We start from the raw sequence: 12,098 nt of genomic DNA, 5'->3' as shown, positions 1-12,098 counted from the left end.
TTTGGATCCCGTGGAGGCCCGCTGTGATGTCTGCTACCCCTTCTCTGGCCACAGGAGGGGAAGCAGCATCACCAATCCAGCATGAGAGGTGGTGGTAGCAGTGTTCAGCACCAATGCCCTGCAGAAGACGACAGCCATCCAGTGCCGCTACAGAGTGAATGATCTCATCTGTTCTCCATAGTAACTCACTCTTCTCATCGCTTGCAACTCACAAACCCATCACACATCCACAGGGATCTCACAACTCAAGGGACAACACCACTAACTCTCACACACACCCTCATATCTCCATCAGGCTCATATCCTCTCAAACTCACTTCCTCATTCCCGTCCATGGCTCTGCTCACCACACAAACATTCCACACAGTGCTATGTGTCCTGATCACACTCTCTGTGAGACTACTCACATCAGCAGGGAAAGGCCCCAGACTGGGGTGGGGTGGGGTTGGCGGGCAGGGGGCTGGTGGTGGAGTGGCTCCTCACTCACTTTGAAAAGTGTGCCATCGAACTGACTAGTGAGGACTTGGACCCTGCCTTCGGAGATGGTGAGGATCCTGCACCACATCATCCCTCCCTCAACACAACTGTGAGTGCTCTCTCTCTTGTTTTTGATGGTGTTGTCATGCACTAATTATAGCTACTTTGGTTCACAGGGAGCTCTGCCAAAGGACCAACACCCTCAGTCAGCCAGTCCCTCAGCTCCATTGACATCCTCACCTCCAGCCAAGAGGACACCTCCTCCATTGAAGAGCTGGAAATAAGTGGCCTAGGAGACCCACCACTGCGCTTACCCACACCGTCCACCAATGCAGAGACACACACCTTGGTGGGACCTAGATCTAGGCTCGGGTTCACAATCTGGTGTCACCGCACGGACATGTGAATGCAACAGGGAGAGGGAGACTCAGCCAAGCTCTCCAGCACTCGGAGGACTGCTGGAGAAGAGGCATCTGTGAGTTCCATGTCAGATGACGAGCCTCTAGATTTGACCTTCCAACTCATCCTGGAGCGTCAGCTGAAGGCGGGTGAACATCACGCAGAGCTGTTGGAAGATCTCAACAGAGTAGGTCACAAGTTCGAAGGGTGCATCCTCCTGCTTTCTGAAGAAGTGGTGCCCACATGTGCATGTATGGAGGTCTCATGAGGCGAAAGGCAGACGCCATGGAGACCATGGTCTAGCAGAAAGCGGAGATGTGAGCAGACCTGCACCCCATTGCGGGAGCTATGGGTGGGTTCCTGCAGTGGCAACACGAGAGGGAAACGGGGCACCTCGATGTCCCTCCAGGTGCTCCTTCTCCTCAATGAGTCAGGCCAGGGCCCTTGGGTGCCCAAAGGGAAGAGGAGCGGCAGCTGGATACCCCTGGGTCATCCACTCAGGAATCTCAGAGGCTAACCACTCCCTCCCGAGTTCCCTTTGCCTATGAGCCCCTCAAACCCTCTGTCACCACAGTGGGAGCAGCCGGCCCACAAGTGATTCTGGAGGGAGAAGTGTGTGTGTCGCAGAGCCTTTCGGAGCTTCTTGCAAACATCCTCTCATGCACACGGATCCTTCCCATTTCACACTAAACTCAATATCCTGAGTATTTTCAATGCTGCCTGCTGGGGTTCACTTTCAGTTGTTCATCTGAACTGACCTGCATCCCAGCCCACCCACTGTTCACAATCCAGTGCAGCACCTGATCTCACCCACCATGACTCTCGTTTCACTTTCGATTTGGACAGCATGGTGCTAATTCAGTTTTACTTTTGCTCACCCATCCTTTATCCTTCCCCAGTCACCCATTTCCTCTCCCCCACCAGAGTTGATCCCCTGGCATCATCTTCCACCTCCCCTCCGTTACCCACCAGCCACAACCATTTTCCTCAGGGATGTCCAGGTGAACGTGCATGTTCCTTCCTTCCCAAAAATCCCACCCCCATCCACATTAACCTCCCCGACCTCGTCCTTCCCACCCCCCAGGGTCTGTGTCCCCACCAACCACCCTCGCCATCCCTTCTACCGCTACTGTCAAACTCTTACCCTCCCACCATATTGCCTCACTCTGCCCTTGGTCATTCTCACCATTTCCTTCATATCACACTCATCCTCAGTTTGCTCCCCAGGAGGCAGCTATGGACCCAGCAGACTGCTCCATGGCACATTCACCTGGACATCCCCCCTGTGGACCCTTTGCCCCCTCTGAACATACCCGACGCCAGCAGTCATGGACAATTCCACCCCTTGCCTTTCTCATGAGGGCTTCCAATCTCCATGTTCAAAATACACCTGGGAATTCTCTCCCACATGTCATTCTCACTCAGGTAGCTTTGACGAGGATTCACCCCTAGGGTTTCAATCAAGCCTTCTGAGATTCTTTTCTTCTGGATCTCCATGTACACTCAAGCTTCACCTTCCAAGCACACTTTCAGACCTTCAACTGTCTCAAGCAGAACACCACTGCTCCAAAGGCCCACAGTAAGGAATCACCAACCACCGGCTGCCTCCTTGGGGGTCTTCTGGGCTTTTCCTGAGTCCACTTCACTTCACGACTGCTCCCCGTAGCTTTCTCTTTAACTTGGAGTCAATTGATCTGCTCTTCTCTCTCAGCTTTGTTTAACAGGATTTAATTCTGATCTCCATCCTTGTCCTTTACCTCGGACTGTCTTCTGGGATCTGTTTCTGTTCCAGTCCCTTGTTTGGGACTGTCTTCTCGGTTTAGGACCTGTCCCTGTCCCACTCCCCATGTACTGCTCCCTAGGATACCTTCTCTGCAATGATGCTTCTCCTAAGGTCTCTTGACCTGCAGTTTCATACAGTTTCACTTTTCTTCTTCTCTTTCATAGGTGGGCAGGGTCAGTTCCTGGCCCAAAGACCAAAAAATACATTAACTGCACAAGTGCAGCCAGTTCCCGGCCAGCGTTTGCGCGCAGGAGACCTGAGACTACTGGGAACTGTAGTTCGTAGCCTCCAAACCCCTGATCTCTGAGTTCCATTTCATCACAATGGACAGTCAAATCCTGCTTATAATGCACAAACAACAATAGTAATAATCAGGGTTCGTCACAATGTGAGGACTCTCATACCTGGTTTCACTGAAGGTGCAGAGTGCTTTCACTAGCACATAGCAGCGTGTTACATAGGGACTGAAGCTGAGGGTGCACAGGTTCTTGAATGCAGCGTTGGTAGATTCTAGTGAAGGAAATCCAGAAAAGGAGGGATGTACTCACCCGGGAGGAAAGGCTATCTCACACCCCTCATTGTGCTGCTCCTCTCTCCTGAAGCAATTGATGCGGCTTTGCCTAGCCTCATATTCTCCTCCCATTCATTGTCCAGACCCCCAAAAAAAAAGAAAATAAATGCTTACATTTGTATAACCCTTTCACGACTTCAGAATTTTTAAAGTGCTTTACAGCCAATGGAGTACCTTTTGAATCGTAGTCACTATTGTAATGGAGAAAATGCGACAGTCAATTTGTGCACAACAATAAGATAATGACCAGATAATCTGTTCCTGTGATGGTTATTGAGGGATAAACATTGGCCAGAACACAAAGGATAACTCCCCTGCTCTTCTCTGATATTATGCCATGGGATCTTTTACATCCACCTTAAAAAGCAGACAGGGCCTCAGTTTAACACAGTACCTGAAAGGCAGCATCTCTTACAGTGTAACTGTCCTTCAGTATTGCACTGGAGTGTCAGCCTAGTCAAGTGTCTAGAGTGAGACTTGAACTCATAATCCTGTGGCTCAGAGGTAAAAGCCCTACCAATTGAGGCACAGCTGACACCTAGAGGAACCCCTAATAAGATGTTGATGACTGAGCATGCCTTTTTTTTTGGTGACTCCTATACTTTGTAGGTGAAGTTCTCAGAGAATTTCCAGCTCAGGTGTTGGTGAAGCCTTGACAAAGTGTCCGAGAAAATTTCCAGATGTGTATCAGGGGCTCCCTTCACAGCTCCAATGAACATAAAGTAGTGAGTATCCCTTTAAGGAAGGCTTGACATCAACATCAATGTGAAGTTCTTAGGAAGAAATGGTAAGATCCACATTCAGAATCCGAACTGCATATGCTGTTAAAACCTGGATTCATTTATTCTCCTTCTAGATTCCCTCTGCCGGTATATAGGTACAGTAGCCTTAAGTAGGCAAAATGTACAATGCAATTTTCAATATCCTATGTGTTTATTCCCAATCAGTTGGTCGCTGTTAGGAGATTGCATTAATTGAATCGCTAACCACCACAATGATGTGAAGCTTGTTTAATATGTACTAGCAGGCATGTTAAGTGGACGTCAACTGTTTAACCGGGCTTGTAACATTAACTCTTGTCTTTTTTTCTACAGATACTGCCTGACCTGCTGAACATTTTCAGAATTTTCTGTTTTTATTTCAGATTTCTAGCATCCACAAGTTTTTTGCTTTTGGATTATTAACATAAAAGTCTAAACATTGTAGTTCAAGTGTAGTTATTGGAAAATTAATATTCCGTCAACTACCCTTTTAAGGTTTTAACCTCCTCATCATTCCGCATTATTTTTAGTCATCTGGCAGATCATATTGTGTAACTTTAAATTATTGAAAAGAAACATCAATATCTTCCATGCATCTTCCATACAGCATACAATAAAAAAAAGTAAAAATTGACCCAAAAATGATGCAGAAAGGCATTCAAATCTTGAGATTCATAACATGCAGAATAAAAGTCCAACATAACAACCAGATGAATCATTAGAAAAATCAATCATCCTGAGAGAAAATCATAATGCAATTATCATCATCGAGTTACTCTTGCAAAGGGAAATGAAAACAAGTAATCATCAACATCCTCTTAGAAGAATTATAAAATCACTAAGGATTTGCCATGTGCTGAGACCACCCCTCTTTTCCTTTTAACATTTATGGGAATATGATCTTAGAAAAGAAATAGTCTCAGAGAAATAGGTTTGTTATGGGTACTCCACAGGAACTTTTTAATAACATTAATAATAAGCTGCATCCATACAATGTCCTTTAAGCATTATGTAACTCAAATAATGAATTATCTCCTAATATCACTCTATAGTTGATAAAGTCTTGGCGATAAGAAGTCACATTTTGCTTAATCCTTATGCAAAGGAGCAATTATGAATTTATTTATTCCTTCCACAACTCAGGCTCGGCATGTCTGTCTGAAAATGGGGTGTCTGTTTGTGATCAGTGGGCTCTTTGTGGAATGTCCACCTGGTTATACCTGATTGTATGGTTTTGATGTAATTTGTACTTTACATTTAAATTTATTTGAAGGAAAATGTAAGTGCATTAGAAGCAATTCAGAAAAGGTTTACTAGATTAATACCTGGAATGAGCAGGTTGTCTTAGAGGAAAGCTGGACAGGCTAGTCTTGTACCCACTGGAGTTCAGAAGAGTAAGAGACAACTCGATTGAAACATATAAGTTCCTTAGGGGACTTGACAGGGTGAATGTGGAAAAGATGTTTCCTCTTGTGGGAGAATCTAGAACTTGAAATCACTGTTTGAAAATAAGGGATTGCCCATATAGGACAGAGATGAGGATTTTTTTTTCTCTTAGAAGGTTGTGAGACTTGAAAGATTAATTCTTTTTTTCTCTCTCCATAGATACTGCCCGACCTGCTGAACATTTTCAGCATTTTCTGTTTTTATTTCAGATTTCCAGCATCCTCAGTATCTTGCTTTTCGATTATTAACATACTTTTTTCAAAGTCTAAATACTGAAGTTCAATTGTAGCTGTTGAAAAATTTATATTCCATCAACTACATTTTTAAAGTTTGAGCTTCCTCATCATTCTCCATTGTTTTTAACCATCTGGCAGACCATATTCCGGACCTTTAAATTATTGAAAAGAAACATCAATATCTTTCACGCATCTAGGTTACAGAATATAATTTTAAAAAGTAAAAATTGACCCAAAAATGATTCAGCAAAGCATTCAAATCATGAGATTCATAACATTGCAGAATAAAACTCCAACATAATAACCAAATGAATTACTAGAAAGAAATCAATCATCCTGAGAGAAAATCATATAGCAATTATCAGCATCTTGCAAAGGGAAAGGAGAACAAGTAATTATCAACACCCTCTTGGAAGAACTACAAAATCACGAAGGAATTGCCACGGTGGTTGAGGCAGAGTCCTTGAATCTCTTTGAGGCAGAGGTAGATAGATTCTCGATAAGCAAAGGGGTGAAAGGTTATCAGGGGGTAGGCAGGAATATGGGATGGAATTTTACAGCCCTATCACAGTGCGGGCAAGGCCATAAAATGTAGTGAGCTGTTCAAAAGTCCACTGACTTTGGTGGGACCATAAAATCCCACCAGCATAAAATTCCACCCATGAAGTTAAAATCAGATGAGCCTTGATCTTATTGATTGGCGGAGCAGGCTTGAGGGGCTGAGTGGCCTACTCCTGCTCCTAATTCATGTGCATGTATGTATGTAAAAGCAGTTTGTGTAGGCAGTCTCTCCCCTGAAGTACCAGAGATGTCTCCTGCTCCCATCCATCCCCTTCTGGAGACATGTATTTCTATCCATAATTGTTTGTCTTCATCTGAATACTGCCCCACACAAAATAGGAATTCTCTGCCATCAATTATTTGCAAATATATATATATACATAATACACACACAATTTTTCTACATGCATTAATTCAATTTTATTTTATCAACTAAACCTATCATTTCTTTGTAGCTCTTTAGACAAATTCCTAAGATGTGGACAGCCTATATTGGCCCAGATTTTTCTGTCAAAATAACAGTGAGCTTAAATGCACACATGGTTATTTATGCACAAATAGTACAGCAACTTCAGGCAAAGGGCAGTTGTGCAGTTAAATTAAAAATCCAAAAGGTGTAGTCCAACTTGTACCACTCTATGACCACTACTACCTAGAAGGACAAGGGCAGCAGATACAAGGGAACAACACCACTTGCAAGGTCCTCCCCAAGTCACTCACCACCCTGACTTGGAAATATATCGTCGTCCGTTCACTGTTGCTGGGTCAAAACCCTGGAACTCCCTTCCTAACAGCACTGTGGATGTACCTACACCACATGGACTGCAGCAGTTCAAGAAGGCAGCTCACCCGCCACCTTCTCAAGGACAGCCAGGCATGGGCGATAAATACTGGCCCAGCCAGCAAAGCCCACATCCTGTGAATGAATAAAAAAAGAGTCTGCCATTAGCTTCACAAAATCCATTTAACATCTGCCTCACTATTAAAATGTATTGAATGGTGTGAAGTTGCTGTAAGAATGCTTTAAATACAAACTAAACTCATCAAAAATAAATTAAGTCTTGACCTTTGCACTCTATGTACCCTGAAAATTAACTATTACAAGTTCCTTTGGAATTTGAATAGTTGTTGGAAATTTTAAAAATGTAAAGTTTTAATTTTTTTTACCTTTTCCCTCTGTCTGACCTGCCTCTACTTCCGCTGAAGCCACAGGAACAGTAGGAAAAGGAAGAGCAAAGCTTTATAGTTGTATGAGGAAATGTTATATAATGAAATTTCAATTCTTTAGCTTAGTGAAATACATTTGATTGTTTTGCATCACTTTCTCATCTTGCCTATTCTTGTTTGCTGTACTTTTAATGTGTTTGATGATGAATGAAAAGATATGAATTAACAGGGCCAATGTGCAAATTTGCAAGGAGTGTTTGGTTATTTGCAGGATTACTTTGGGTCAGTGGCCTTGGTGGGCCAGGAGCAGGATAATGGCCCATTGCGTGCGCTTATGGAATTAGTCATATGTGCAATTTAAGTGAACCTTGCATCCCACACATCAATGTAAGCAGTTGGTGGTGCCCTTCACACCTTCCCTCTCCTTGTCTTCCTCATCATCCTCCTCCTCTGACTCACCTAAAGAGGATCTGAGCCCTTCAACTTCTCCCTGCAGATCCAAACCTCACCAACCTTGGGCGGAATTTTCCCATCCTGCCCACGCGGTAGGTTTTGTGGTGGTGGAGAATCCAACAGCAGGCCAAAAGTCAGAAATCTACCAGCATAAAAACAGATTTCAATTCTCCCGATGGTGTGTTCATGACAGGCTGGTCATCCGTCCAACAAGTGGCGTGAACGTCATTTACATTCATTAAGATCTCATGGGGAGGATTTTTGCCTCGTTGGGTGGGCTCGGTGGTGGCGAGCAGGGGCGGGGGCAGTCGGAAAGCCCGCGATCAGGGCCGGACTGCAATTTCATGCAGGCGGGCCAATTAAGGCTTGCCCAGCGTAAAACCCGAGTGTGTGGGGGGGGTGGGGGCTGGGCAAGTACAAACATCGTGCAGGCGCTCAGGTGCAGGCTTGAAAATCTCCCTGGGGCACAAAGCTGCCTCAGGGGAGATGAACATTTTTCAAAATAAAAAATAAAAGATTTTAAAAATGTTATATAACATGTCTCCTCATGTAAATCTGTCACATGAGCAGGGGCATGACATTACTTAAATTTTAAAATCTGGATTTTATTTTTATTTGCTGTTGGAAACATCCCGCCCGTGGATGAGGTTTCCTAAAAAACGCAGAGGCCTTTAAGTTGGACGGGCAGTGAAAAATTTCTCTCAATTAACTTTCTGATGGCCTTCATCTGCCTTTCAGTTGTCAGTGGGTGCGCTGCTGGCTCTAGTGCACGTCCGCTGACCGAAATATCACGCATTATTTAACGCTTAATCAGGTCGGACACGAGCCCACCCACCAAGCTAAAAATTCTCCCCCATGAACGGTCACTAAAACAGCTGCTCACTGGAATCTTGTCACACCTTCCAATCTTGTGTCATGCCAACGCAAAATTACGTCAGCCTCAAACTGTTTGAAAAGGAGTGGCGTGCACAAGTCAGACCTCAGTTCACTGATGTCTTCAAGGTGAGTGCAAGATACATAGCCCACCTGCCATAGCGCTGCGCCGGTCTTGTTGTGATGAACGCCACACAGCTGGGGCTGTAGGGTTGGTCTGCTCCTGCTCTTTGCCGACATTGTCCCGAAAGACAGACTGTGCTGTGTTACTCATACAGAACAGGCCTCCACTTTCAGATAGTGGCCAGTACTGTGGCCAGGGTTTGGGGAGTGCAGGGGTCTTCTACTCCTGGTGGCTGAAACCGTTGCCCACAAGGACCACTGTGCAGTGAGGTTAATCAGGCAGGGCTCCACTTTCAGAAACTAGCACTTCAGCTGGGGGTGGGATGTGAGGTGAGGGTGGGGATGGTGAACGCAAGGTGGCAATGGAGAGGGAAGGCTTTGGAATGGCAGTCAGGTGAAAAGGCGAACACATGGGGGGCCTTTCTGGAGTTGCCCTCTAACTTGTCATAACTGTAAAAGTGAGCACGAGTCTGCTTAGAAAAATAGGAGGAAGACCTCCTTGTGATGAAAGCCACTGAAAGCCAATGGCTTCATTAGCACTGTTAAAGGGCTACTCAGAACTCAGTAGATTCACATCACAGTCACTCCTTCACACATAGGAGTGTAGATTTTGGGAATGCAGGCAATAGTGAAGGAGGCACAGCTGTATCATATATGGCATTCCATCAATGGAGGCCTGTCATGTGGTTACCAGATGTGACACTCCTAACAGGCCAAACAGCATCCACTTATTGACCATGAGCAACTGATTGGTCATTAATATGCTACATCAGAGATTGGAGCACAGAGCTAGGTTAGGTCCCTTATCTCAATTAAACCTGAGCATGCCATGCAGGGCTCAAGATGTTACATATCTGCAATGCCCTCTTGGTCACCTCGATGTGTGCTAGTGTCTCAGGGACAAGGAGACGTCAGTCATCATGCACGCAGGGCAGGAAAAACTATGGCCCCTTACAGGTTCCAAACGTATCATCTTCTGAGCTTCACTTTCTTGCCCCTTGAATTATTAAGGTCTTCAATGTTTCCTTCCAGAGAGAAGGCAAAAGCAAATATGAATCCAGGGCTCAATGCTGCCTTTGTGAGGGTTGTAATGCAATGGAGGAGGCAAAGTAGGGAGAAGCAACTCTGCGCACAGCTCCAGCAGGAGGCCAGACCTTAGGGACATGGTCAAGGGGAGCCAGAGGATCAACAGGAAGGTCAGGAGGAGAGATCCAGACAACCAGGGTGAATCACCAGGCCTAGGGTTTATCGTAGAAGTGTCTGCTATTTACAAATGAGCAAGAGGCAACGTTGTGCACATCTGCGCTTGTCCTGAGACCTGGTACATCACATATGCCATATTCCTCTTGAAGACCTGATGCCATGTGGAGTTGGAGGGTATCCACTGCTGGTGGCTTTGAAGGTGACCACAGCGCTCAATTTCTTTGCCCTGGGTCCATCCAGAGATCAATATGGGACCTGAGCGGAATCTCTCAGTCCGCAACATATCGATGCATTTGCTCACAGATGCCCTTTACAGGAAATTCATCATTATGCCAGGTTTGCTTTGGATGAAGATAGCCAGGCTGCGAGATTCACCAGCTTCGCCACCATCTCAGGCTTCCCAAGAATGCAGGGTGCAATAGACTGCACCCATTTGGCTATACGGGCTCCATGGCAACAGCTGCTAATATTTATAAACTGCAAGGGCTATCGTTCCATCAATGTACAACTGGTGTGTGATCACTGGAAGCACATACTGCACATTTGGATGTGGTAACCTGCGAATTGCCATGACTCCTACATCCTGAGACACTTCAGGGTGCCTGAGATTTTGGACCGGCCATTATGTCTGCAGGGATGGCTGCTTGGGGTTAAGGGGTATCCACTGAAATGCTGGCTGATGACACTGATGCGCCTCCCTGAGAGTTGTTCGGAGGAGAGATACAACACTGTTCACAGCTCCACTCACTCCCTTATAGAGCTGACCATAGGGCTTCCGAAGATGCACTTCAGATGCTTGGACAGCTTAGGTGGCTCACTACAATACACTCCCGACAGGGTCTCCCGCATCATCTCAGTGTTTTGTGCCCTTTACAATCTGGCAATGCAAAGAGGTGAACCCCTGCCAGAGGATGACCTGGAAGGGGATGACAGCTCATCAGAGAATGATGATCCAGAGGCCTAATAATCTCAGGGTCAGTATGACTGTGATCACACCATGCAGAAAGGAAGATGTGGGAGACATTCCCGTGATACTTTAATCGCCGACAGATTTCAGGAAGAATAAAGTTGTGAAGGCATATGGCCACATCTCTCCTAGCCGTCATTACAATTTGCTTTCACCTCAGGGGATGTTGAACCATTTGCAGTGAGAACAAGTCCTGCATTCACACTTGCGTGTTCTGGCCTCATGTATCACCAGGCCATGGTCTCTGCTTTAGTCCATGTGCCCTTCTCACTCTGGGAACTGAGAGTCCGCTTAATAACAAGAACAATACGAAAGATGACTTGAAGCCTTTGCAGCCATCTAATGATGCAAGCACTGCTGTAACTGAGATGTGGACATGACTAGGGATCTCCTCCTCCTGTGCATGTCTTTTCTTCTGCCACTAACACTGAGGAGACACAAATGCCGCTAAAATATCAATGCTTATGAGTTGCCCTCACTCAATGGTGTTCCTTGAGGAAGGAGGGTTAGAAGGGCTTACATCACACACTTCCTATAAAGATTTTAACACATCTCTCTGACATCACACAAGGGTGCGGAGACTAGTTCAACTGAGGTTGACATCACAGGAATGTTAATCTTGCAGTGGGTCGCTTTAACCAAGTGAGAGGATGGGTAAACCTCAACATAAGAAGATTCCAATGTGCAAATTCACAACGTCTTCATTGACCAAAGCATTCACATAATCATCATATGTAGTCACATAAGCGAAATTTCTTTACATGTATAGCACACCCGTGACCCAAAAGTGACATCAAATTTTCTTAAATTTCCTAACCCTACCAATATGCCTGGGTGCTGCCCCAACATCCACAGCAGAGGAGGAGGCAGCCTGCTGACTGCTACATCTGGATGTCTGTAATGAGTTGGCAGATGTCCTCTGGTGGCCCAAGGCCTAGAGAACCACAGCCTAATAAGGATCACGTGCTCAGGTGGCCCTCAGTAGCCTGAGGAGCTGGAGTGGATGGGGGTCATAGGCAGAGGGGGCAGTGAGCAGCTGCACACTCTTGGAGTGTCCTGAGAGAAGGGCCCCAGGATG

Source organism: Carcharodon carcharias, chromosome 14, assembly GCF_017639515.1.
Source record: "Carcharodon carcharias isolate sCarCar2 chromosome 14, sCarCar2.pri, whole genome shotgun sequence".
Classification (NCBI taxonomy): domain Eukaryota; kingdom Metazoa; phylum Chordata; class Chondrichthyes; order Lamniformes; family Lamnidae; genus Carcharodon; species Carcharodon carcharias.
The sequence above is the reverse complement of the archived record's forward strand: the minus strand, read 5'-3'. Positions refer to the sequence as shown.